This window comes from Nicotiana attenuata, unplaced genomic scaffold, assembly GCF_001879085.1.
Source record: "Nicotiana attenuata strain UT unplaced genomic scaffold, NIATTr2, whole genome shotgun sequence".
Taxonomy (NCBI): Eukaryota; Viridiplantae; Streptophyta; class Magnoliopsida; order Solanales; family Solanaceae; genus Nicotiana; species Nicotiana attenuata.
In genome coordinates this window covers 351,639-369,929 of record NW_017670708.1, presented here as the reverse complement: position 1 = coordinate 369,929, position 18,291 = coordinate 351,639, and positions in this window count along the sequence as shown.

The window sequence follows — 18,291 nt, the reverse complement described above, 5'->3', positions numbered from 1 at the left end:
GCATGAATACATATTTCTATCATTAAAAGTTTCATACCCTTCAAAGATCTGCACATATATTTCTATTTATAATTTCATTGAGATTTTAAATATAAATAATATTTTATCTTTTATAAAATTAAAAAAAAAATTGATTTTTTTGGAAATCTTTTTTCTACAAAGACCAAATAATATCTAAACATCTAATTTGTTATAGGTGTATAACAGACAATCGTTATAAATGCCAAAAAAATAATCGGAACAAACGAAATTATTATAGAGAAGTTTATCGGTATATATGGATACTTTGTTAACTTGTAATCCTAATCAGAGAGGTCAATTAATCCATGTAAGAAATCAATTTTCAAAGTAGTAAACTCTTGGATTAATTAAATTATATATGACTCGGAGTTGAGAGAAGAAAAAAATCACAACTATAACATCTTTATTGAAAATGAAGTCAAACAGAAATAAAAGAAAGGAACTAACCTCACAACGACGAGTGAGAGGGGATTCCGGAGGAGCGGGTGGTGAATAGGGTTTGGGGAGAAAGAAAGAGGCGGGCATACCTAGAATGCAAAAACTTTTTTCCCAGGTCAAAGTATTTATAAGTAAATTTATAAGATATTTGGGTAGAAAATCTCCAAAATAAATATTACTACTCCATAATTAGTAGCCTCATAAAAATGATAATTAATATATTAAATTGGCAAAATACATATAGACACTTAAGGTTGGCACCAACTATTAGTTAGATACTTCAGCTTAACTAATGACCAGATAGATACTTCTTCTTCGCAAGAATATATTTCTTGGCCCAAGTTGGACAAACAACTCGCGTGACATATATACACTCCCAACTGACATGTTAAATGGACAATCAAATAATTACATGTGTGATTTTAAGCGACAAACAAAATTTCAATTGTACATTGTAATTTCCAAAAAAGAAAGAAAGTATAATATGTTAAAATAAAAAAAGAAAACCCCCTTCCAATCAGACCTCCACCCTCCTCCCCTAACTACCCTTTGCTCACCGACCAATTCGCCAGCAAGCTAACATGCAGGCGAGGTTGAAGGGTTCTTGCGCAACCATCAAATTATCGCAAGCGTAACCTTTGACCCCTTTGTCGACAACCTCTCATTTGTTCAACTACTCGCGTGCGCCTTAAGTTGAGGAGAGCTGTTCACAAGCAGTGGTTATGAGCTCTTTCTTGTTCCGCTTTAGAAGAGGTTGCGCGCCTTAGTTGCACCAGTGGAGTGAATAACCTTTTTTGTTAGTGCCAAGTGACGACCTCACTAACACTCTACCTCCTTCTTCAAATTCTCTCCTTCAGCGACTTCTTTCATCATCCGTAACCGTCAATTTTAAAAAAAATCATAAAGGTGATACTTACTAGTTAAGAATAGGCTTTAAATTTGTTCGAGAATTATTATTATTATTATTATTATTATTATTATTATTATTATTATTATTATTATTACACCAACAACAACAACCCAGAAAATCTCACAAGTGGGGCTTATTATTATTATTATTATTATTATTATTATTATTATTATTATTATTATTATTATTATTATTATTATTATTATGTATTGTGACTTATAGTACTTATTATGTAGTTTCTAAATAAGTAAAATTTTATTTCAAATGAGACAATTTGACCCTTATACTCCAAAAATTTCAAACAAATTGAAACATAGGGAGTATTATTTATGTATATATTTAAATACTCTTACTTTATTTCGGCACAACAATGATATACCTGAGCTTAAAGAAAAAAAAAAAGTGAGGATTGATATCACTGTTCCTAACTTTGTTTAGGGACTGAGATATAGTTGTTTGTTGTTGTTGTTGGTAAAATAAAAGCATTATTTTCCAGAAAATCTTGGACCACTATCAAAGAAATCAATGCGAATACTCTAAAATAGTTTATTGCAAGTCTTGAGGAAGACGACAGAAAGGAATGTGCTCCTTTTCTTGTTGAATGAGGATAGACACAGCTCATTTTGATATTTGGACATAGGTATTTTGGTATAACCAAAGTCAATTTCCAAGAAGATGTTTGCGGTGATAAAGTCATTTCTCTAGTGTTTGGTTAATAGAAAATGCGTTCCTTCCACCAAAAGCGGAAAAAAGACTACCTTAATTCATTTTCTTTAAAACTATATTAATTTTAAATAGATACCACTTGCTCTGTCTAACTGTTAGGCATTGTTATCAAACTTATACTCAAAAATTCCGTCAGAACACTACTCTATTTGCTAATATAATTATTAATTTTAATATATATATATATATATATATATATATATATATATATATATATATATATATATATCCTTATTTCTTGAGTTAATGAATAGAGTGGGTCTTGGGTACACTCAATGGTTTACTACCCTGTGTCTAATTTCAAGAAAAATGGGTACAAATGGTTTAACTGCTAAAATTCTGTTCAACTTATGAAGAAATCAGTTTCAGAAGCAGTTGTAGGCATACAAAGTTCATTAAAATTAAATCCATGAAATAATTTAGACTATATTTTAAATTCAAGATATTTTGGTCCAAATAAATATTATGGGCTAATATATAAATGAATGAATTATGTAGGTTCAATATATATGGATTAAATAAATGAGTCTTAATCCATTGGGCTAGCCCATTTAATTGGGTAAAATGATGAGCCTATTTCATTAAGCCCAAGATGATATCTTCCTAGAGGCCCAGTTTGGTGCCACGTGTCAAATCACGTGGCGCGCCAAGTCAAACGGAAGAGCCAATAGGATCATGCCACGTGCCAAAATGACAGGGCATGCCAAGTCACACTAAAAGGCCAATGAAATCCCGCCACGTGTGCATGTGACATGTTCTGGCCAATCAAATGCGGCCATATCACACTTTAATTTGATTGGTCGGAAAGAATTTGTTCTTATCACTACTCCTCCCTTCCACAACTATAAATAGGGGTCTTCATAACTCAGAAAAGACACCAGAAGTTATAACAAGAAGCAAGAAAGAGCTCGTGGATCAAACGCTACAAATTCCTCCACAAGTTTCAATCTTCAAGTTCAAGTTCAAGCTCAAGAACGAAGAACATATCAAGTTCAAGCTCAAGAACGAAGAACGAATCAAGGTCAAGTTCAAGCAATCAAGCTCATGCTCGAGAACAAGATCATCGTTCGTGGCAACAAACATAGGTTCAAGATCAAGCTCAAAGGCCCTTGAATTTATTTACTATTGAAAAGAAGAATCAGAGGATTCATAGAGATTGTACACTCAAATATTCAAAATAAAATACTACGATTGTTGCGATATTTTTCGGTCTTGATTTTATTTTCTTGACGCAATTTATTGTCTACAAATTCTGGCACGCCCAGTGGGACAATCTCTACCTCCCATCTTAACTTTTCAATCACCAAAGTCCAAGAACATTGAAATGGCTTCAAAGAAAATCAACTCCAGTTCAACTTCCACCAAGGATGCTAACTCCAGGTTCTACGTTGATGTGGAAAGCATCCTCGATGTTACCTTTGGAAGCTTCAGACCAGTCACGAGGAGCAACGCAAGTTCTTTAGGACAACAAGCACCCCAAGTGTCGTCCGCATCAACCCCTGTTTTCGGATCTTCATCCTCAAAAGGAGCAAGATCTTCCACAAACGCATCTGAAGGAGGAAGCGATGTTGTTGAAAAGATCAAGACAACTCTTGCTCTGCTTGACCTCTCCGGATCCAAGCACTCTACTGTGAAGGAAGATGATGATGCTTCAAGTGATGGATCCTCCCCACTTACACCACATAGCGTGAGACAATCTAGGATTAATCTGTGTGAAAATCCATGCTACTCTCCGTCGTCCACGACAATCATGCAAGTCATGGTGACAAACACTTCACCTATGGAGGAGCAGTTGGCAAAGTTGACGGAAGCAATCGCTGGCTTGACCAAATGCATGCAAAATCAAGAGGCTAGAATTGACAAGCTAACAGACAGGGTGGGAATCTTGATGGATGAAGAATCCACCCATGCACCCGGCAAGCTCCCAGAAGTTCTAGAGAGTGACTCTCCCCCAAGACAAGCAGCATCCACTAAGGTTATCCCTGTCTCATATGAAGGGATGATTCCAATCGATCAACAGAAGGAGTTCATCGAAGGAACCATTAAGAACAAATATAAAGTTGCTGCCAAATCCTCCCTAACATATACAAAGTCGTACACTGCAAGGGTCGATATGTTGAAGATGCCTGCTGGCTATCAACCTCCGAAGTTTCAACAGTTTAATGGTAAAGATAACCCAAAGCAACATGTTGTGCACTTCGTGGAGACGTGCAACAATGCTGTGACTTATGGAGAGTACCTCATCAAGCAGTTTGTCCGCTCGCTAAAAGGAAATGCTTTTGACTGGTACACGGACCTCGAGGCTGGATCTATCAATAGCTGGGATCAACTAGAGCAAGAGTTCCTCAATCGCTTTTATAGTACGAGACGTACTGTGAGTATGATAGAACTTACAAACACTCATCAACGAAAGAGGGAACCAGTTATCGACTTTATCAATCGTTGGAGGAATGCATGCCTCAACTGCAAAGACAGGCTTAGTGAAGCTTCAGTCATAGAGATGTGCATCCAAGGGATGCATTGGGGATTGCGCTACATCTTGCAAGGTATCAAGCTTGGCACATTTGAAGAACTTGCAACACATGCCCATGACATGGAATTGAGCATGGCCTCAACTGGAAATGAAAGGGTGCCCATCTATGAACCTCGCAAAGGGAATGCCAAGCAAGAAGTCAGGAAGTGGGGCAAGTTCGTACCCAAGTCTGAAAGCAAATAAGCTAAGAATGCCAACACGTCACCTACGAAGTTCACGACGAAGGTGGGCAAGAAATGAAATCCACTTCTTTTCAAGATAAGCAAAGTGGAAAGTTGACTCTAAATAAAATACAGGAGAAAGAGTACCCATTCCTGGATTCGCCAGCCATTTTCGAAGAACTCCTCGAGTTAAATCTCATGGAGTTTCCGGAGATGAAGCAACCAAATGAAGCTGGAAAAACGAATGACCCAAATTACTGCAAATATCACTGACTTGTAAGCCACCCTCTGGAGAAGTGCTTTGTCTTCAAGGACAAAGTTATAGACTTGGCCTGTCAAAAGAAGATCGTGCTTGAAGATGAGAAAGCAAGCGCGAACCAAGTCTCTATCACCTTTGGCTCATTCAGTCTAGATGAGCTATGTAGTTTAAAAGGAATCAAAAATGAAGAATTACTGGTGAACAATAAAGTTAAAGACGATCAACCTGATAATGATGAAGATTGGACGTTGGTGACTCGTCGTAGGCGCCACAAAAGGAGCCCACGAAAAGAATCAATAGAACAACCAACAAGGAAGATGATGGTAAAAAGACCAACAAAAAAGAATCCAGTTAGGCGTTTGAAGAAAGCAAAAGTGGAGATGCACCACCCTCAAAAGCCACGACATACAGTGACCTTGGAGGATTTCTTGCCATCTTGGTTTCGCACGAAGATTTCCCATGATCGTATTGAGGCCTCTTGTTGCAATGCTGAAAAAGGGGAAGAAAAGAGTGATGACCTACCGTTGGCACCATCTTCGGAAAAGCTCACTGAGCCCACTCCTCAAGAAGTTAATGCTTGTGAGGAAAAAGTCACGTTCACAAATGACGATCTTTTGCTAGGTGACACTCTTCATAACCGCCCATTGTACCTGGTTGGCTATATGCGTGATGAAAGGATAAATCGAATTTTGGTTGATGGAGGATCCTCAGTGAACATTTTACCAATTCGTACTGTGAAAGAACTTGGTATTCCAACGAACTCTCTGAAAGTTATATGATGATCCAAGGATTCAACCAAGGGGGTCAAATAGCCATAGGCGCGATCAGGCTGGAAATCACCATTGAAGATATGCAATCAAGTGCATAGCTGCATGTAATCGATGCAAAAACTTCATACAATGTCTTGCTTGGCTACATGAGAATAAAGTGGTTCCATCTACCTACCATCAATGTTTAAAATACTACGAGGGTGAAGTCGAGAAGAAGATAGTTGCTGATGATGAGCCATTCACCGAGGCAGAGTCACACTTCGCCGATGCAAAGTTCTACTTGAAGAACCGCATTTTGAAGGAGATAAAAGTTGATGATGGCATGAAAATCAAGAATGACGAACCCATAACTAAAGAGCTAAGGTGACTATTGGTAAAGCCAAAGTTGTTACTGAGGAGGTACCCGCTAACGTGAATAAATCTCATAAATGGGGTATTGTGTCTTGTGGAAAGAAAGTAAGTCCCGCGCTCCAATATGTACCTAAAAGGAAGAAAGACGAGGGCGAATCATCTAATCTCCAAGCTAACACGCTGAAGGAGCTAACTCTTCCGGTAAAATAAATTGAGGCAGTAAAGTTATTCTCGAAGCCGCTTGCATGGTTTGTAGCCCAAAATCGTTTACAGAATGGGCTACTCCCTACAAAGCGAACAGATGAAGGTTCTGACCCTAACGCTTACAAGCTATTTGCAAAAGCTGGATACAATCTCAATGAGCCATCAAAGTTAAGGAAGCTCCCATCAGAAGCTACAACGAGGCAACCACGTGAAGTTTTGGGATGCAAGCAACCGTCACCGGTGCGCATCTCCATAAGAAGTTCGAGTAGAAATTATATCATTGTTGAAGACGAATCTGCCGCTTCCAACAAGCCTTCTGTCTTTGATCGACTTGGAAAACTACCTGTGAGGACCTCCGTGTTTGAAAGATTGGGCCCATTAAAGAAAGGGAAGAAGTTCCAGAGAAATTTTCAAAGCATAAGAACACCCGCTTCGCCCAAAATTCAGAAGATCTCTAAGGATTTCCAAAGTTTTGGTTCCTTCTAGAATTAGGCAACAAACAAAACTTATGGTTTCATGTAAAGAAGTAGTAAAGGTAAAGCCATATATTGTGGTCTATACTAAGGAGCGTGATGAAGATGAAGAAAGTGTGGGTTCTTCGTATCATGTTACTGTACAAGGCGAGAATGGTGTTCCACCTTCAATGGAGGATAATGCACAATTGGAGGATGTTTCACCATGTTATCACATATCCTTCAATGATGGGGACCCTCAAGAAGATGAAGATGCGAAAGACGCTCCACCCGAACTTGAAGAAGGAGTGAAGATGACAATTGATGCCTTAAAAGAAGTTAACATTGGCACCAATGAGGAACCAAGACCAACCTACCTAAGTGCTTTACTAGAAGCTGATGAAGAGAGCACTTAAATTGAGTTACTCAAGGAGTTCAGGCATGTCTTCGCTTGAAGTTACAAAGAGATGCCTGGCTTGGACCTGGAAGTAGCAGTCCATCACCTTGCAGTCAAAAATGGTGCTCACCCTATTAAACAAGCTCAAAGGCATTTTAGGTCGGACTTGGTTCCCTTGATTGAAACTGAAGTTAACAAACTCATCGAAGTTGGCTTTCTTCATGAAGTTAAATACCCAACATGGGTTTCAAGTATTGTCCCTGTAAGGAAGAAAAATGGCCAGATTCGAGTGTGCGTTGACTTTAGGGATCTTAACAATACATGTCTGAAAGATAAGTTCTCGCTTCCCATTCCAGAACTGATGATCGATGCTACTACTGGGTACGAGGCAATGTCATTTATAGACGGTTCATTAGGCTATAACCAAATTTGCATGGCGCAAAAAGATGAAGAGCTTATTGCATTCCGTACCCCCAAGGGTATTTATTGCTACAAAGTAATGCCTTATCGCTCAAAAAACGCTGGTGCTACTTACCAAAGGGCTATGCAGAATACTTTTGATGATCTTCTCCACAAGAATGTCGAATGCTATATTGACGACTTGGTGGTAAAATCAAGAGAGAAGGGCGACCACTTGAAAGACCTAAGAATGGTGTTTGAGTTGCTCCGGAGGTACCAACTTAGGATGAACCTGTCACGACCCAAAATCCACTAAGGGTCGTGATGGCGTCGGACACCATTGTCAGGCAAGCCAACAACAAATAACTACAAACTTCTTGTTTTAAAACTTATTGAAATCGTTCCTTTTGATACATTTAAACAACAAGTAATGAAATTCGTTGAAATTAGGAAATGTCTTTAACCACTTTAATATTAAACAATTCTATAACCATCCCAGAACCCGGGTGTCACAAGTGAATGAGCAATTTCTAAGAAATAATATAATACAACAACCGTCCGGAATACAATATTGGATAGAAAATAAATACACTAATTTGAAAGAGACTCGCGGGCTGTGGGTCGTCTCGGAAAATGCAGCTCACCTAAGTCTTCGTAACGACCATGCTGCTACGCCCTCTAGGCCACTAGAGATACAGTGTCTGTGCAACAAAAATGCACAGAAGTGTAGTATGAGTACGAAAACAACGTGTACCCAATGAGTATCCCGTCTAATCTTGAAGAAGTAGAGACGAGAGGTCGACATCGACACTTACTAGTGGTCCAATAATGATAAATTATTAATGCAAATAATCACGGATTTATTGATAATGACAGTAATTTCAAGTAAGTCACGAACAGGTGAACGTTCCTTTTTATATTAGAGGTCTCCGGGTTCATAACCCATTAGTTTCCAATTATCTCAAGTCGCGGAGAGCAAATATCCAAGCCCCCTTATTTCCTCTTCTGCGCCTCGCCTACCGCAGGTGCGGTCCCGCTTCTGCAGCACCCTGACCGCATCTACGGTCCATTCACTCCTAACCCCAAAACCGCATATGCGCCCTCCTAGCCGCTTCTGCGGCTCCGCACCTGCGTCCCAATTCTTGCAGGTGCAGTTATGACGGTAACCAACAAGTTCAGCCTTCCAAAACTTCCATTTTCGATCCGTTAACCCCCCGAAATCCACCCGAGGCCCTCGGGATCCCAATCAATCATACCAGCCAGTCCCAAAACACATTACGGACTTGCTCGAGGACTCAAATCATATCAAACAACGCTAAAACCATGAATCAACCTCCAATCCAAGCTTTATGAACTTTAGAATTTCAAACTTCTACTTTTGATGTTTAAACCTATCAAATCACATCCGATTGACCTCAAATTTTGCATACAAGTCATATTTGACATTACGGACCTACTCCAACTTTCGGAATTGGATTCCGAAACCGATATCAAAAAGTCCACTTCCGGTCAAACTTCTCAAAAACCTTCAAATTTCTATCTTTAGCCAAATGGCTCCAAAATGCTCCACGGACCTCCGAATTCACTTCCGATTGCGCTCCCAATTCCAGAATCACCATACAGAGCTACTCCCAGACTCGGAATCCCAAACGGACATCGATAACACTGAAATGCACTTCAACCCAAACTTATGAAATTTCTTCCAAAATGCTAACTTCCGCAATAGGCGCCAAAACGCTCCCAGGTCATCCAAAACCCGACCCGGATATACGCCCAAGTCCGAAATCATCATACGAACCTGGTGGAACCTTCGAATCCTGATTACGAGGTCGTTTACTCAAAAATCCAATCTTAGCTAATTCTTTCAACTTAAAGCTTCCGAAATGAGAATTTCCTTTCCAAGTCAACTCCGAACTTCCCGAAATTCAAATCCGACCACGCGTACAAGTCACAATGCCTTAATTGAAGTTGTTCATGGCCTCAAACTGCTGAACGGCGCGCTAGAGCTCAAAATGACCGGTTGGGTCGTTACATTCTCTCCCACTTAAACATACGTTCGTCCTCGAACGTGCTAAGAACTGTGCTGGGGTTGTATGGAATCACTGCTTAATACCTCGTGCACCTACCCGCTACCACAACTTAGTTGGACACGTCAGCTCGATCAATCTGAAGATATACTTTTTCACTTAAGCAAATGAGTCTTAGAGCCCAATTCCAACACCTGAAATTCTCTGCCAAGCCTGTTCCAACATACGCTCACCGTATCAATAACTACACGCAGCACCAAAACATGACTGCATACCTTAGCTAAATTTACAACCTGGACCACTTCACTCACAGGACCACAATAATATTCTCTGATCAATTAATCAAAATTCCACGAATCTGATGCTCTCATTGCACCTCATGACCTACATAGGTCTTGCTCTAATTCTTACAATACCGCCATGACGGAAGAGATGTGTAGAAATTCATAACCGACTGCCGAATCAACAAATCATTGGGTCTATACTCCTGACAAGAACCATCACCTCATTCTGAACCAAATAATGGTCTTAGCTCCTTAATATACTTCATATAGTCAGATTGCACTGATCCTAAATCCAATGATCTCGTCTCACCCAGTACGAACTACTCAGGCAATAAGCCACCCCGGACATAATCAAAAGTCTCATATGATGCCACAATATGCCAATAGGCTACCAATTCGAACGTGATACCATGAAAATGAACTCTGAAAAGGAAATCCAATTACCCCGCTCGCGAATCATACATGCAACGCGGTTGACATAATTAAACAAACACCCCGCTCACGAATCATACATGCGACGCGGGCACACAGCTAATATGAGTTTTCCTCAAAAAAATAGGAAACAAAACACATAAAAATAGATACGGGGAACTGAACTCAGCATCACATTGTTGCGGCGCGCAACCCGATCCAAACAACATAACCATGGCGGCGTGCCACCCGATCCACCCATAAAACTCACATAAGGAGATACACACCGAGGTCGATTGCTCATTTCAATAAAATGCCGAATATCGGTCACAAGCACACTAAGTGCATAATTCCAGCCCTGGGGAGACATATAGCGCCATAAGCTACAAAACTCAAGCACAACTGAGGCGCGATATACGATCTGAATCTCAAGAGCCATTTTGTTCATATAACATCATCACTACGCGGAACCTCAACACAGAAGCAATTCACCAAGCCGTCTCACAACTCGCACGGCGCAATGCATCATTACATGAAATAACCGGTGACGAAATACGCCCTGACTACTCTTCCATAAGAAGCGCATTACTGAAATGACACATCTGACCTGATATGGAGCCCATATTCACATTTAAATCCATCCACAGACCTCAAGCTGATTCTGATCGTACTGAATCAGGACAATAACCTTTCAAAGGTTTATAACAACTCCTATTTCTCTCATAACACATAAGAACAACCATCATAACCGGAGTAATCATCCACAGTCCACAACTCAATAAATTAAGTGCCCTCCAGGCATCAATTCCCAAATCAAGGATATCACCACAATCTTCATACTTGGTTTAACTCTTCAACCAATCAAGTGACTACATACCACACTTACACAACCTTCCTGTGGGGCACGCTCCCACAACTTTCCGTAACAGATAACAGGTCTGTACATCCAAACCACCGGCCGCACTAACGCTAAAAAGCGGTCAAGAATCCCTAACCAGGATGCAAAGCCTCTTTCATAAAACACCAACCTCAAGTGACGCTGAAGGCAATGCCAACTTACTTTAAACATCGAAACTACTCTCCTGCTCATCCGAGCTCGCGACATCTTTGTTAACACTGAACTGCAACCTTGATCCTTTCTTCAAATACCATACCACTCACTACACCCAACATGCCAATATACGATAGAACACGCTTTTTATCGTAACTTCGGAATCCACTAATAGGTTAACACTTCATCGTATAGAAACTTTTCACTTAACTCCCTTCAGGAGAACCATAGCAACACACAGGTGAATTCTCATAACCGTAGAATATGCAAATCTCTTAGTAGTGGTCTAAGCCAGCATAGCCCTTCCGAGATCCGCCTCCACATAACAGGTCATAACAGTAGGATACTTCTGAATAACATCGGTTACGGCGGCCGACAAGCCTCACACGTACCGTCACAAATCACTTGCATAACTTGATCACGCTGAAGGAACTGGTCATTACCGCCAATATGCCAATTCGACCATGGCTAGCCAATTCATCTTTGTGCAATTTATCCTTGATTGCCATAGAAACAATAATAACTCTATTCCACACTTACCCCACTTTTGTCCGACTCATCCCGAGTGACCTTGAATCACGAGACCATGTTGTCTCAAATCCCACGAACCATTTCACACCTCCCAAATGCTACAGTGCAAGTCAAAACATCATAGAACATTATGTGCCTCTTCTCATAAGCTGCTACAAGGCTTGATTCTTAACCGCACCTAAAGGCTCGAAATCATTAGACACCACGCTTTACCTTTTGAATCCACTAGGACCGTTTTTGAGAGCCACCTGCTTTGACTAGGCCTCGAATATAATCAACTCCAGGAATCTTCTATCACATGAATACCCTCTGGGCGAAGCACCCGGCAGAATCACTTCCCTTTAAACCTGCTTCTATACCAGACATAAATCCTGAATCTTTCCCCCAAGTCTGAACATGCCAACAAGGCCAACCTTAGCACGCCTTTAACAATCCCTTTGCTCAAATTACCACTTATGCTCTTTTCCCGTGGCGGAAATAACCATCAACATGCTAATAACCGGAAACCTCGCAAGTAGTTAACCATGCAACCCAATCATAGGTGGTGGGACTCTCCCACTTAGCTCGAAGCCACTATTACACAACTCTGGAATTCACCAAGATTCTTAATCTCTTATTGACATAACCTTGCGCAATCAACCGCCAAAATTCTCGGAATCCTTCTGTAAGACCTCCTTTTTATATTCTGAATCATCAACCACATTCGCACGACCGATCTCTTTGTTGTATAACCAATAGAATTCTTCGCAGAAGCTTCGCCAACCACGCGACCGCTAACCTGCTCACAGGAAATAACCCACCTGTGGAAAATCACTTCCCGACATCTTCCAACGCTATCGCACGGGGTGCAATCACTATAATATCAATAACCCATCCTAAGTTTGAGCTTACTCTCCAGCTGCACAAGTCCATTCACCCCTCGTGGACGTCAACTAAATGTGCGGCAACATCCTTCTAATTCAAAGTTATGTTGTATCCTTCTTTGTTTCAAGCAGCTCCCTTCCATTATATCAAATCTCCTGGCGCATAATAGCCCATTCTTCAAATTAGATCCGTAGACCCCAATCATCAATTACAAAAATTCCCAAGTCGTTCCAAACTCTCCTTAAGGTGCGTAGTCACCTTAACGCAAAGCCCATATTGTGAGGCCCCGTAAAAATTTTTTGGCTCAAAACCTAGTATCTTGTGGTGTCGACTCCGAATATGTGCTAGGAATGCGTAGAGCTCGCCGCGATTCGGACCCTTGGTATTGATCTAGGCTTGTAAAAAAATCAAAAGAATCAATTTTTCCGAAAAATGCCATTATGCGGTCAAGAATGCGGTCGCAGATCTGGTATGCGGACTGCATTCCTACCGCATAGTGAAGCTGTGGATTGGTTAAACTTGAGGTCAAGATGCGGTCCAAAATGCGACCGCATAATTGATATGCGGACCGCATTTCTACCGCAGAGTGGAACAGAAGAGTGTCAAAATTAATGTTGAAAATGCGGTCTATTATGCGATCGCATAACTAATATGCGGACCGCATAATCGTCGCATAAGTTCCTCAAGGATTTGTAAAGGTCAGTTCTGCGGTGCACAATGCGACCGCATAACAAGAATGTGGACCGCATTCCTGTCGCAGACCCAAACAGAATCATCAGAGTTTTGGGGGCAATTCTGCGGTCCAATCTGCGGACCGCATTTCAGTTCTGCAATCGCAGAATGCGACCGCAGATCTTGCTCGGGCTTCCATTTTCTAAATTTTATACCCGACCCCCTTTTTCATAAAACACCCCCAGCCCCTCATTTTTAACGATCTTCTGCACAAAATAAGAGAGAGGAAGAGAGGGTCTTGAGAGAGAAAGTCATCTTCTCCAAAATTTGATTCTTCAAAACCATCCGGGCCTGGAAATTTCAAGCTTATCTTCATCCCCCTTTTCTTGCAGGTAACATCCCTAACCCTTTTCACTGAATTTCTGGTTTAAATTGAGGGGGGAGTCTCATGCATTGGTTTTTGAAAATAGTGGTTGAACTCATACATGCATGTCATTCTATAACCTAAGACCTAGTGAGAGTAATTGGGTAAGAGTAAAAGATGGTACAAAGATGGGTTGGTAACCTAAATAAGTTTGAATAGAAATTGTGAACTTCTTTTCTAAGTCATACGCGTTAACTTGTGCACTAGATTAACGTTTTTAGACCATTTGGTGAATTGTAAATAGAAGTTAAAAGGGAATTCGGCTCCAGGTATGTATGGCTAACTTTGAACTTGTAAAATCGCCTTGTTTGGGTGTTTGAGTGCTTGGTATGTGATTTCTACGTGATTTGTTTGTGAAATTCTTGTGATTGGTATGGTTGAGTGATTGTGGTTGTGCCTTCGCTATATTGATGCAAGTAATTAGAAATAAACCAAGTTTGCGATTGTGAATGTACTATGTGGTAAGGACTGTGAAACAAGTAATGGAAGGAAATGGGAATTTATGTGATCGGAATGACCGTGGTAGTAACATATGTGGTTTGTCGTGGGAAATTATCGTTGTGACCTATTAATGCATATGAGTAGTGGAATACATGAAAATGGTATTGATGGCTATGGAAGTTCATGCAAATCATTGTTGTTGTTCCTCGAGGATTGTTGTTGTTATTCTTTGTGAATTGTTGTTGTTCTTGTGTTGTTTGTGAATTGTGATTGTTCGGTGGGATCGGGTTGCGCGCCGCAACACGAAGAAATAAGGTGTGGGTTGTGGTGATAAGGGTGGTCGAGGTAATAAGGGTGGCCGAGGTAATAAGGTTGGAAAGCGATCGATATCGCTATTGAAATGAACTATGAACAAATTGTGAAATTATTGATGTGGAAATGTGGAAGGGGAAACACGAGAGATTGTAAACTTGTGATTTGATTGCTCTTTCTTTGTGGATTTGATTGTTATTTCCATTTCAATTACATGCTTGTTTATGGAGGAGAGATTGTATACCTGTTGGCTTAATTGTTCCTTCCTTGTGGATTTGATTGTCGTTTTTATTACTGCTACTTACTTGCTTATGGTTCGAGTTTACTTGGAGCAAAGTTTGTTCATACATACCAGTACAATTCAAATGTACTGACGTCCCTTTTGCCGGGGGCGCTACATTCGTGTTATGATTGTAGGTGGATCTGTAGCAGGTACTCCAGTCCATCGATCGTAGCTCCCCTTCGTCATCCATCAGCTTTTTGGTGAGCCCCTTTCCTCTCGGGGCCCTGCGTGGTTCAGGCCACATCGTTTCCGGAGTTTTAGTTGATTTTGTGTAAGGTATAGTCGGAGCCTTGTTACCGGCAAATACTGTATTATCCTGTTGTACTATTAGAGGCTGCGTAGACAGTAGATGTGGGTTAGAAACTTGTGTAGATCCGTGTTTTCATACATTGGTAACGAATTGGTGATTTCATTACTATTATGTAAGTACGTATGTGTTTTGTAAATTAAAAAGTGTTCTTAATTAATTATTTGTCAAATTCTTGGAATAATTGAGTAAGGAAAACGTGGGGTAACATGTGGGTTAGGAAAGGCATCCAGGTTCGCTTGGCTGGGGCTACCCAGTCGGGCGCCGGTCATGTCCCTCGAATTTGGGGCGTGACACATATGCAACTCCGCCACTCTCCGACTTTGGCGGAACTCACCCCTCTAATCTACCACTCAACCTTTGCTTCTTATACCTGGCCTCCTAGAAATTTTAACCACCGCCTGACACTCCCCACACGCCCTTTCTTATCCTCTGTTGCTCAGTTGTTGCCTTAAATAGAACCTATCCTCATTGCACTTGAACCCACAATTGCTGCTAACTTTAAATCTTTCCGAAGATCACCTTCCTCGAACCGTCGACATTAGGAACACTGATTCAATCCTGCACTACCGCACCCCGCGATATCTGACAGCCACCTCTTCAATACTATTTCACAATATTTACCCCAATGGCGAATTATAGTGGATCATAACACCGGCGAACTTAGTACGTTCAATTAGGACAACGACACCTCATCATAGAAGAAAACTTCACCACGCTCGCAAATACCAAGTCTCATTACTCCACCAGCCCACATCTGACCATTCTCAGACCGATTGCCTTCCCCCTGCCGGGAATGAAATATCGAATTTCTAGATCATGCACCGAGTAAACTTCCCTTTAAATCATTCACTGCCCCGACACAAAGGCAAACATCCTACCATCATATCAACACTACAAAACAATCGTTCATAAGCATCGTGGCATCCTGTGCCTAGCCTCAGAGCTCTCATAAGTACCGCTACTGAGCTGAAACGACAGAATATCCTTCCACAAGACGACGATAATAGCTCAAACAACCCCGCAGGGAGAAACACCCTACACCACATTCGTAATACTATTACAATCCTTCAATTCTCGATTTATAACCAGCGGTTCACGTCGCGTAAGATTGAGTAGGAAGGAAACAAGGGTATAATCCTGAAAGAATCAAATCGCACGATGAGCAATCAAGAAGGGAAGTACTCCTAACAGTCCTGCAGCCTCCCAAGGATAAGTACAGACGTCTCCGTACCGATCCGCGAGACTCTACTAGACTAGCTCATGACTCATGAGACCTTAGGAACCTAGTGCTCTGATACCATGTTATCACGATCCAAAATCCACTAAGGGTCGTGATGGCACCGGACACCATTGTTAGGCAAGCCAACAATAATTAACTAGAAACTTCTTGTTTTAAAACTAATTGAAATCGTTCCTTTTGATACATTTAAACAACAAGTAATGAAATTCGTTGAAATTAGGAAATGTCTTTAACCACTTTAATATTGAACAATTCTATAACCATCCCAGAACCCGGTGTCACAAGTGTATGAGTAATTTCTAAGAAATAATATAATACAACAACCGTCCGGAATACATTATTGGACAGAAAATAAATACAGTAATTTGAAAGAGACTCGCGGGCTGTGGGTCGTCTCGGAAAATGCAGTTCACCTAAGTCTCCGTATCGACCATACTGCTACGCCCTCTAGGCCACTAGAGATACATGTGCATGTGCAACAAAAATGCACAGAAGTGTAGTATGAGTACAAAAACAATGTGTACCCAATGAGTATCCCGTCTAATCTTGAAGAAGTAGAGACGAGAGGTCGATATCGACACTTACTAGTGGAACAAAATTATGATACATTATTAATGCGAATAATCACGGATTTATTAAGAATGACAGTAATTTCAAGTAAGTCACGAACAGGTGAACGTTCCTTTTTATATTAGAGGTCTCCGGGTTCATAACCCATTAGTTTCCAATTATCTCAAGTCGGGGAGAGTAAATATCAATCTCAAATAATCTCAAGGCCAGCAATACAAGCATGTGCAATCATGCCGAGGTCGTACGACCCGATCCAACTGAAATGTAAAATGTGCGCTGTCGAGGGTCGAACGGCACGAACCATAGATGAATCTATTACCCCGCTCGCGAACCATACATGCGACGCGGTCAAATTTAAATAAGCAATCATCCTGCTCGCGAAACTTACATGTGACGCGGGTACACATAGAAATACATGCTCAAACAGCAGATTAAGAATTTATCGAGGAACATTTATCCAAATAAAAGCCAATTCTCTTTTAACGATATAAGAAAATGAAGTTTAATCCTTTTAGAAATTCATATACCAGTTCGACAGGATTTAAGCAATTCAGCTGTAACCAACATTACAATTATTCCAAGTACAGCATGCTTTTGGGTCCTAGACTACCCGGACAATAACATAATAGCAGCTACGCACGGACTCTCGTCACCTCGTGCGTACGTAGCCCCCACAAATAGGAGCACATAACCAATTAACTCACCTATGGGGCCAATTCCCTCTTACAAGGTTAGAAAGGAGACTCACCTCGCTCCGAAGATCCATAACCGGCATTCCACGCCCTTCCGAATATTTGAATCGATGCTAAATACTCCCAAAACTTGTTGTTGATGATGAAAACCCCCTCTTGAAACCATCCAAGAATCGCCCAAGCCAAGAGAAAGATGGAGGAAAATGGCCAAATCCCGACTTTAAAACAAAACACTGCCTCCAGCACTTTCCGCACCTGCGGTTACCCGACCGCTTGTGCAGTTCCGCAGGTGCGGCCACACTACCGCATCTGCGGTCCTTCCCAGGCCCCCCTTATTTCCGCTTCCGCGCCTCGCCTACCGCAGGTGCGGTCCCGCTTCTGCAGCTCCCTGACCATATATGTGGTCCCTTCGGTCCTGACCCCAAAACCACATCTGCGCCCTCCTAGCCGCTTCTGCGGCTCCGCACCTTCGGCCCAATTCTCGCAGGTGCGGTTATGACAGCAACCAGCAAGTTCAGCCTTCCAAAAATTCCATTTTGGATCCGTTAACTCCTCCCC